Source organism: Nycticebus coucang, chromosome 14 (assembly GCF_027406575.1).
Source record: "Nycticebus coucang isolate mNycCou1 chromosome 14, mNycCou1.pri, whole genome shotgun sequence".
NCBI lineage: Eukaryota > Metazoa > Chordata > Mammalia > Primates > Lorisidae > Nycticebus > Nycticebus coucang.
The window spans coordinates 62,340,682-62,351,233 of NC_069793.1; positions in this window are offsets into that span (position 1 = coordinate 62,340,682).

A 10,552-nucleotide genomic window follows, 5' to 3' on the forward strand; every position below is an offset into this window, starting at 1 on the left:
TACAATGTGTCTAGAAGATGCTTTATTTGGGTTGAGTTGTGCTGGGGATCTGAAATGGTCTGCTATCTGAATTTCAGTGTCTCTTGCCATGCTTGGGAAGTTCTCCTCAATTATCTCTTGGAATAGGGCATCTGTGTTTTTTGGACCATCCTCCTCTCCTTCAGAGATTCCTATGAGGCAAATGTTTGCTCTTTTGGAGTAGTTCCACAATTTTCTCAGGAAGTGATAGGTTTCAGCCCAGGATCCTGTATCCAGCTAAATTGAGCTTCATTTATGATGGAGAAATTAAATACTATAATGACATACACATATTGAAGAAATTTGCCATAACCAAACCAGCTATTCAGGATATCTTCAGACCCATCCCCCAATAATGAACAGCATAATGATCTACCACCAAAGTAAACTCACTCTGAAATTCTTGACCAAAACCCAATTTCTATAGTGGTGAAAAAAATCAAAATTTCAACTGGACTTTTGAAAAACTTGACACCCTAAATACTCCCAGGCTTATCAATACTTTCAATTAATATGAATAGCTTAAACTGTCCTCTTAAGAGGCACAGGTTGGCTGACTGGATACAAAAACTCATGCCAAATATATGCTGCATACAAGAATCTCATCTTACATTAAAGGATAAATATAGACTCAGGATGAAGAGATGAGCATTTGTAATCCAGGCAAATGAAAATCAGAAAAAAACAGGGGAGGCAATTTTATTTGCATATACACTAGACTTTAAACCAAAAAAAGGAAGGAAAGACAAGGATGGTCACTTCATATTTGTTAAGGGAAACACTCAACATGATGAGATGTCAATTATTAACATTTGTGTACCCAACCAAAATGCTCCTCAATTTATAAGGGAGACCCTAACAGACTTGAACAATTTAATATCTTCCAACACCATAATAGTTGGAAATTTTAACACCCCTTTGGCAGCGTTGGATAGATCCCAAAATAAGAAACTAAGCAAATAAATTTTGGACTTAAACTTCACCATACAACAATTGAATTTAACAGACATCTACAGAACATTTCATCCTAACAAAACTGAATACACATTCTTCTCATCAGCCCATGGAACAACCTCCAAAATTGATCATATCTTAGGTCATAAGTCTAACCTCAACAAATTTAAAATTACAGAAATTATTCCATGCATTTTCTCTGATTATCATGCAATAAAAGTTGAACTAACCAATAACAGGTATCTGCATGCTCATACAAAGACATGGAAAATAAATATCCTTATGCTGAATGATAGGTGGGCTATAGATGAGATTAAGAAGGTATTTGCCAAATTTTTGAAACAAAAGAGTAATGAAGACACAAATTATCAGAACCTGTGGGATACTGGAAAGGCAGTCCTAAGAGTGAAATTTATACCGTTGCAAGCCTTCCTCAAGGGAATAGAAAGAGAAGAAGTCGATAATTTAATACGAATTTTTTTTCCCTTTTTTTTTTTTATTGTTGGGGATTCATTGAAGGTACAATAAGCCAGGTTACGCTGATTGCAATTGTTAGGTAAAGTCCCTCTTGCAATCATGTCTTGCCCCCATAAAGTGTGACACAAACCTAAGCCCCACCCACCTCCCTCCTTCCATCTTTCTCTTCCGCCCCCATAACCATAACTGTCATTAATTGTCCTCATATCAAAATTGAGTACATAGGATTCATGCTTCTCCATTCTTGTGATGCTTTACTAAGAATAATGTCTTCCACGTCCATCCAGGTTAATACAAAGGATGTAAAGTCTCCATTTTCTTTAATGGCTGAATAGTATTCCACGGTATACATATACCACAGCTTGTTAATCCATTCCTGGGTTGGTGGGCATTTAGGCTGATTCCACATTTTGGCGATTGTAAATTGAGCTGCAAAAAACAGTCTAGTACAAGTGTCTTTATGATAAAAGGATTTCTTTCCTTCTGGGTAGATGCCCAGTAATGGGATTGCAGGATCAAATGGGAGGTCTAGCTTGAGTGCTTTGAGGTTTCTCCATACTTCCTTCCAGAAAGGTTGTACTAGTTTGCAGTCCCACCAGCAGTGTAAAAGTGTTCACTTCTCTCCAATCCACGCCAGCATCTGCAGTTTTGAGATTTTGTGATGTGGGCCATTCTCACTGGGGTTAGATGATATCTCAGGGTTGTTTTGATTTGCATTTCTATAATATATAGACATGATGAACATTTTTTCATGTGTTTGTTAGCCATTCGTCTGTCGTCTTTAGAGAAAGTTCTATTCATGTCTCTTGCCCATCGATATAAGGGATTGTTGGCTTTTTTCACGTGGATTAATTTGAGTTCTCTATAGATCCTAGTTATCAAGCTTTTGTCTGATTGAAAATATGCAAATATCCTTTCCCATTGTGTAGGTTGTCTCTTTGCTTTGGTTATTGTCTCCTTAGCTGTACAGAAGCTTTTCAGTTTAATGAAGTCCCATTTGTTTATTTTTGTTGTTGTTGCAATTGCCATGGCAGTCTTCTTCATGAAGTCTTTCCCGAGGCCAATATCTTCCAGTGTTTTTTCTATGCTTTCTTGGAGGATTTTTATTGTTTCATGCCTTAAGTTTAAGTCCTTTATCCATCTTGAATCAATTTTTGTGAGTGGGGAAAGGTGTGGGTCCAGTTTCAGTCTTTTACATGTAGACATCCAGTTCTCCCAACACCATTTATTGAATAGGGAGTCTTTCCCACAAGGTATGTTCTTGTTTGGTTTATCGAAGATTAGGTGGTTGTAAGATGTTAGTTTCATTTCTTGGTTTTCAATTCGATTCCAAGTGTCTATGTCTCTGTTTTTGTGCCAGTACCATGCTGCCTTGAGCACTATGGCTTTGTAGTACAGACTAAAATCTGGTATGCTGATGCCCCCAGCTTTATTTTTGTTACAGAGAACTGCCTTAGCTATACGGGGTTTTTTCTGGTTCCATACAAAACGCAGAATCATTTTTTCCAAATCTTGAAAGTACGATGTTGGTATTTTGATAGGAATGGCATTGAATAGGTAGATTGCTTTGGGAAGTATAGACATTTTAACAATGTTGATTCTTCCCATCCATGAGCATGGTATGTTCTTCCATTTGTTAATATCCTCTGCTATTTCCTTTCTGAGGATTTCATAGTTTTCTTCATAGAGGTCCTTCACCTCCTTCGTTAGGTATATTCCTAGGTATTTCATTTTCTTTGAGACTATGGTGAAGGGAGTTGTGTCCTTAATTAGCTTCTCATCTTGACTGTTATTGGTGTACACAAAGGCTACTGACTGTGGACATTGATTTTATATCCTGAAACATTACTGTATTTTTTGATGACTTCTAGGAGTCTTGTGGTTGAGTCTTTGGGGTTCTCTAAGTATAAGATCATGTCGTCAGCAAAGAGGGAGAGTTTGACCTCCTCTGCTCCCATTTGGATTCCCTTTATTTCCTTGTCTTGCCTATTTGTATTGGCTAGAACTTCCAGCACTACGTTGAATAGTAAAGGTGACAGAGGACAACCTTGTCTGGTTCCAGTTCTAAGAGGAAAAGCTTTCAGTTTTACTCCATTCAGTAAAATATTGGCCGTGGGTTTGTCATAGATAGCTTCAATCAGTTTTAGAAATGTGCCACCTATGCCTATACTCTTCAGTGTTCTAATTAGAAAAGGATGCTGAATTTTATCAAATGCTTTTTCTGCATCTATTGAGAGGATCATGTGATCTTTATTTTTGCCTCTGTTAATATGGTGGATAACGTTTATAGACTTGCGTATGTTAAACCAGCCTTGCATCCCTGGGATGAAGCCTACTTGATCATGATGAATGACTTTTTTGATGATAAGCTGTAATCTATTGGCTAGGATTTTGTTGAGAATTTTTGCATCTATGTTCATGAGTGAGATTGGTCTGAAATTCTCCTTTTTGTTTGGGTCTTTTCCTGTTTTTGGTATCAGGGTGATGTTTGCTTCATAGAAGGTTTTGGGGAAGATTCCTTCTTCCTCAATTTTTTGGAATAATTTCTGCAGTACAGGAATAAGCTCTTCCTTGAAGGTTTGATAGAATTCCGGAGTGAAGCCATCTGGACCAGGGCATTTTTTGGTTGGAAGATTTTTTATTGTTTCTTTGATCTCAGTGCTTGAAATTGGTCTGTTCAGGAGTTCTATTTCTTCCTGGCTGAGTCTAGGGAGAGGGTGTGATTCCAAATATTGATCCATTTCTTTTACATTGTCAAATTTCTGGGCATAGAGTTTCTGGTAGTATTGAGAGATGATCTCTTGTATCTCTGTGGGATCAGTTGTTATTTCCCTTTTATCATTTCTGATTGAGGTTACTAGAGATTTTACTTTTCTATTCCTCGTTAGTCTGGCCAATGGTTTATCTATTTTATTTATTTTTTCAAAAAAACAACTCCTTGTTTCATTAATTTTCTGAATGATTCTTTTGTTTTCAATTTCATAGATTTCTGATTTGATTTTGGATATTTCTTTTCTTCTACTGAGTTTAGGCTTAGATTGTTCTTCTTTTTTCCAATTCCATAAGATCTCTTGTGAGATTGTTGATGTGCTCTCTTTCTGTTTTTCGAATGTAGGCATCTAAAGCGATGAATTTTCCTCTCAGAACTGCTTTTGCAGTATCCCACAGGTTTTGGTAGCTTGTGTCTTCATTGTTGTTATGCTCAAGAAAGTTAATGATTTCCTGTTTTATTTCTTCCTTCATCCATCTGTTATTCAACAGAAGATTGTTTAATTTCCATGCCTTTGGGTGGGGTCGAGCATTTTTGTTAGAGTTGAGTTCCACCTTTAGTGCCTTATGGTCTGAGAAGATACAAGGTAAAATTTCAATTCTTTTGATTCTGTTGATATTTGTTTTGTGTCCCAGGATATGATCAATTTTGGAGAATGTTCCATGGGGTGATGAGAAGAATGTATATTCTTTATCTTTGGGATGGAGTGTTCTATATGAGTCTATCAAGCACAGTTGTTCTAGGGTCTCATTTAATTCTCTTATATCCTTGTTTAATTTCTGTTTAGAGGATCTGTCCAGCTCTGTAAGAGGAGTGTTAAGGTCACCAGTTATTATGGTATTATAAGATATCATATTGCTCAGACTGAGTAAGGTCTGTTTCAAGAATCTGGGAGCATTTAAATTGGGTGCATAGATATTTAGAATTGAAATGTCTTCTTGTTGTATTTTTCCCTTGACCAATATAAAGTGACCATCTTTGTCTTTTTTGACTTTAGTTGCTTTAAATCCACATGTATCTGAAAATAAGATTGCAACTCCTCTTTTCTTCTGAATTCCATTTGCCTGAAAAATTGTCTTCCAACCCTTGACTCCGAGCTTCAATTTGTCTTTTGAAGCCAGGTGTGTTTCTTGCAGACAGCAAATGGATGGCTTGTGTTTTTTAATCCAGTCAACCAATCTATGTCTCTTCAGTGGGGAATTCAAACCATTAACATTTATTGAGATAATTGATAAGTGTGGTAGTATTCTATTCGTCTTATTTGGTGAGAGTCCATTGCTTAGTTTTATCTTTTGCATCGGTGTGGAGGTTTGGTTCTGTCCTTTAATTTCTGAGTTCTTACTTTGCTGCTGATCCATTGTGGTGGTCAGTGTGCAGAACAGGTTGAAGTATTTCCTGTAGAGCTGGTCTTGTTGTGGCGAATTTCCTCAATGTTTGTATATCCAGAAATGATTTGATTTCTCCGTCAATTTTGAAGCTTAGCTTAGCAGGGTACAGAATTCTGGGTTGAAAATTGTTCTGTTTAAGTAGATTAAAGGTAGATGACCATTGTCTTCTTGCTTGGAAAGTTTCATTAGAGAAGTCTGCGGTCAATCTGATGGATTTGCCCCTGTAGGTCAACTGGCGCTTACTCCTGGCAGCTTGCAGAATCTTTTCTCTTGTCTTGACTTTGGACAGGTTCATCACAATGTGTCTTGGAGAAGCTCGGTTAGAGTTGAGGTGACCTGGGGTCCGATATCCCTCCGAAAGCAGTGTGTCAGAATCTTTGGTGATATTTGGGAAATTTTCTTTTATAATATTCTCTAGTATGGCTTCCATTCCTCTGGGACATTCTTCTTCCCCTTCTGGAATTCCTATAACTCGTATGTTGGAAAGCTTCATAAAGTCCCATAATTCTGACAGTGAACGTCTGCTTTCTCTCTCTTCTTTTCTGCCTCCTTTACTATCTGAGTTATCTCAAAAACTTTGTCTTCTACCTCTGAAATTCTTTCTTCTGCATGGTCTAACCTGTTGCTGATACTTTCCATTGCATCTTTAAGTTCCCTGTTTGACTGTTTCATTTCCTTCAGCTCTGCTATATCCTTTTTATATACTTCATATCGTTCATCTCTTATTTGATTCTGTTTTTGGATTTCCTTTTGGTTATTTTCCACTTTATTAGCAGTTTCCTTCATTGTTTCCATCATTTCTTTCATTGTTTTCAACATGTGTATTCTAAATTCCCTTTCTATCATTCCTAACATTTCTGTATAGGTGGAATCCTCTGCAGTAGCTACCTCATGTTCCCTTGGCAGGGTTGTTCTGGACTGGTTCTTTATGTTGCCTGGAGTTTTCTGCTGATTCTTCCTCATGGGTGATTTCTTTTATCTGTTTCCTTGCCCTAATTTTCCTTTCACTTAATCTTGCTCTTTAAGTTCTCGTGCCTGTGGACCAAGGGTTACAGGACCAGAAGGGTGAGAATGTTGAAGAGCAAAAAAGGGATGAAAGAAAGCAGGACCGAGTGATAAGAAAAAAAAAAATAGAAAAATAGAGAAAGGAGAGGGGGTGGGTAAAAGGAATATTGACAAAAAGAAGAGAGGCACAGAAAGAGGGAGACAGAGCAATATAGGTGTACAGTAGGGTACTTTGATACAACCTTAAAAAAAAACCACCTTCTGGGGGTGCCCAGTTGGGTGGTGCCCTTGAGGTCAGCAGCTCTTTGCTAACCTGATCAGACACAGTACCCCACCTCCACCAAGTAGAGAGGAAAGACAAAAATGCTATAAATCAAACCAAATCAAGCAAACAGAAAACTTTACGGATAAAATTGGCTGGAAAAACCAAATAATAGCGGTAGAAACACTAACAAAAATGAAGTTCTAATTATTGAAATAACCAGCAATGGGAAATTATAATTAAACTAGAAAAATTGAGAAAGAAAAAGGATCTGTATGGAAAAGGTTGAACTTAAAAAACAAAACAACAATCCACAACATCAAAATAAACAAAAAAAAAAAAAACCAAAGCAAAAAAAAAAAAGAAAAAACACAACCAAAAACAAAGCAGTATGTATGTGTTGTTGAATATTGTCTGGGCAACACGTGGTCTTCTGGGGTATGAGATGTTAATCACAGTTCTGATATGACTGGAGGCTGCTAGTTTCTCAAACCCCAGTAGGTAGACACCCTAAATCTCTCTTCAGCCCACTTAAAAGGCACTTTGAACTTGTTCACTTACTGAGCAGAAGCTTTCTCAGGGAAGTGCTTGTCGCTGGAATCACTGCTGAAGTGTCTATCCACTTACCCTGTGTGTCAAAACTGGTCTCCCTCTGCCCCCGAGGGTTAGGGCTGCAAGGCGGCTCAGACTCCGCCCTTAGGCTACTTGGTCACTTGGTTACCAGCTCCCACCCAATTCCAGCTCTGCGACCCTGAGGGCGGAGCTTGCCGGGGCAGATCGCTCAAAATGTCTGCCTGTGACCCAGAGCCAAACACTATTAGCTCCGTCTGGCTCAGCGGCTCAGACTCGGGCCCTAGACAAAGGCCAAAGTTCTCCGCACTCCCGCTCAGGGTCTCCCCAAGGCAGTTCAGCTGAGTGCCAAGTCCAAAGACACCAAAACAGTTCACAGGTAAGGCCTTTCTGGTTTGCAGTGTCCCTGCTACTGAACTTACAGTTGCGGGCGGGTTTAGATGGATTGAACACACGTGACCACTTGCCGGTTTTCCACTGTTTTAGTCCTCCTCTTTGGGTCCAGAAGTCTCTCGCTGACTCCCTGTATCCTCTCAGGGGTGATGATAGGCAGATCCCACCAGCCAGAGATGCCTGGAGTCCTATATCCCCAGACTCACAGTGCCCAGATGCAAGGAAGCTGTTACTCGGCTGCCATCTTGCTCCTATATAAATCTTAACAGAAAATCTTAAGCAACTGGAAAAGGAAGAACATTCCAACACCAAACCCAGCAGAAGAAAAGAAATAACTAAAATTAGAACAGAATTAAAAAAAAACAAAAACAAAAGAAAGAGGAAGGGTAAAAGGTTAGGCCACACCTATGGAGCATATTGCAAGTGTAGAAGTCAAATCTGCCAATTGTAGAACATAAATGTCTTAACACAATAATCAAGTAAATGAGGCAAAAGCTATGTTGATTGGTTTGATGTAACCACATCAGATTGTATGGAAAAATCAACACATTGTACCCCACATATGCATAAATGTATTCATGATCTATGTGTATATGACATAAAAAAGAACAAATGCATTTAAATAAAAAAAAACTAAGGTTTCTGCCTTAATTAGAATGCAACAGCAAAATTTCAAAAAGTTTTGTAATAAAATTGTATGCTTTCAATTGCAAAAATAAAATAGATCAATGTTTCAAAAATTGGTTTTTTGAAAAATTCACCAAAATTGATAAAACTTTGGCCAACCTAACCAAAAATAAAAAAATTAAAGTCCATAATATCATCAATCAGAAATGACAATGGCAAAATAACAGACCCCTCAGAAATTCAAAAAATCCTTAATGAATACTATAAAAAACTTCATTCTCAGAAATATGAAAATCTGAAAGAAATTGACCAATATTTGGAAGTAACTTTCTAGACTTATCCAGAAAGAATTAGAAATGTTGAATAGACCTATATCAAGTACTGAAACCATCAACTATATGAAATCTCTGAAAAAAGAAGAGTCAGGGACCAGATGGCTTCACATCAGAATTATACCAAACCTTTAAAGAGGAACTAGTACCTATATTACTTAACCTTTCCCAAAACACAGAAAGAGATACATCACATAAACAACATAAAAAATAAAGACCATATGATTCTCTCAATAGATGCAGAAAAAGCTTTTGACAATGTCCAGCATCCTTTCATGATCAGAACACTTAAGAAAATAGGTATAGAAAGGACTTTTCATAAACTGATACAGGCCATCTACAGCAAACCCACAGCCAATATCATCTTGAATGGAGTAAAACTGAAAACATTTCCACTCAGTTCAGGAACCACACAAGGTTGCCATTGTCTCCACTGCTTTTCAACATTGTAATGGAAGTCTTAGCCTTCACAATCAGGAGAGAGAAGGTGATCAAGGGTATACAAATAGGGTCATAGGAGATCAAACTTTCACTCCTTGCAGAATATGATTTTATACCTGGAAAACCCCAGGAACTCAACTACAAAACTCTTAGAAAATGATCAAGGAATACAGTAGTGTCTCAGGATACAAAATCAATACTCAGAAATCAGTAGCTTTTATACATACCAATAATAGTCAAGCTGAAGAAACAGTCAAGGACTTTATTCCCTTTACAATAGTGTCAAAGAAGATGAAATATTTGGGAATTTACCAAACAAAGGACCTGAAAGATCTCTATAAAGGGAATTATGAAACTCTGAGAAAAGAAATAGCTGAAGATGTTAACAAATGGAAAAACATACCACAGAAGTAAGTTTCCTAGACACCCTACCCTCTTCTTAGTTGTTAAAACCAAATTCAAGATTTTTTAAAAGCCAATAGATCTTCTGAAGCAAATAGCAATTTTTTTTGGCCGGGGCTGGGTTTGAACCTGCCACCTCTGGCATAGGGGGCTGACGACTACTCTGTTGAGCCACAGGCACTGCCCTGCAAATACCTATTTTTAAATCACTTTTCACTTCTTTTGAAAGTCTCATCCAAATTGATTCCCACTGAAATTTTGAAAAAACATGCCAAGTGAAATAAAAAACAGGTATACAGAGTCCTTAATTATTTAGTGCAGAATATCAGGCCAAGGCAGAGAGACTTTAAAGGGAAATCTTCCATCATTCTTATTATTGTTTTATTATTATTACTACTGCCTTTCTGTAAGAATTTTCTAGTGAACAAAGATGAGACTAAGATAGAATTTAAATAGGAGGAGTTGGGAAATACTCAGGCTACCATAACTAGGGTCTACATGCCCCATGCAGGGAATGCAGGTTTTTAGGTCATCTCTTCATAAAGGTCTACTAACAATACCAAGATTGATAATAGTAAGTAAAGAGGTGAGGAATTGGACTACTTAATATTTGCAGACATTTCATGGCTTACTTTTTATGAGGATGACTGCATATGGATATGCAGAGTATTTATGTAATACCTATTTAGTTTCATAAATATGGAACATCCCACCGAGGGGTGGACTCAGAACAAAATTGTGTGCTCTATTATTTGTGGTTAGGACACTCTGTATCTTCAGCTGATTTTATCTGGATAGATAATTTTTGGTAACAAATTGAGTGAAATTGTTTTACATCTCACATAGTCCATTATAATTAATTATTTGACAGGCATCTTAACCTCTTCAATTAAAGCAGCTAATGTGCTAACTT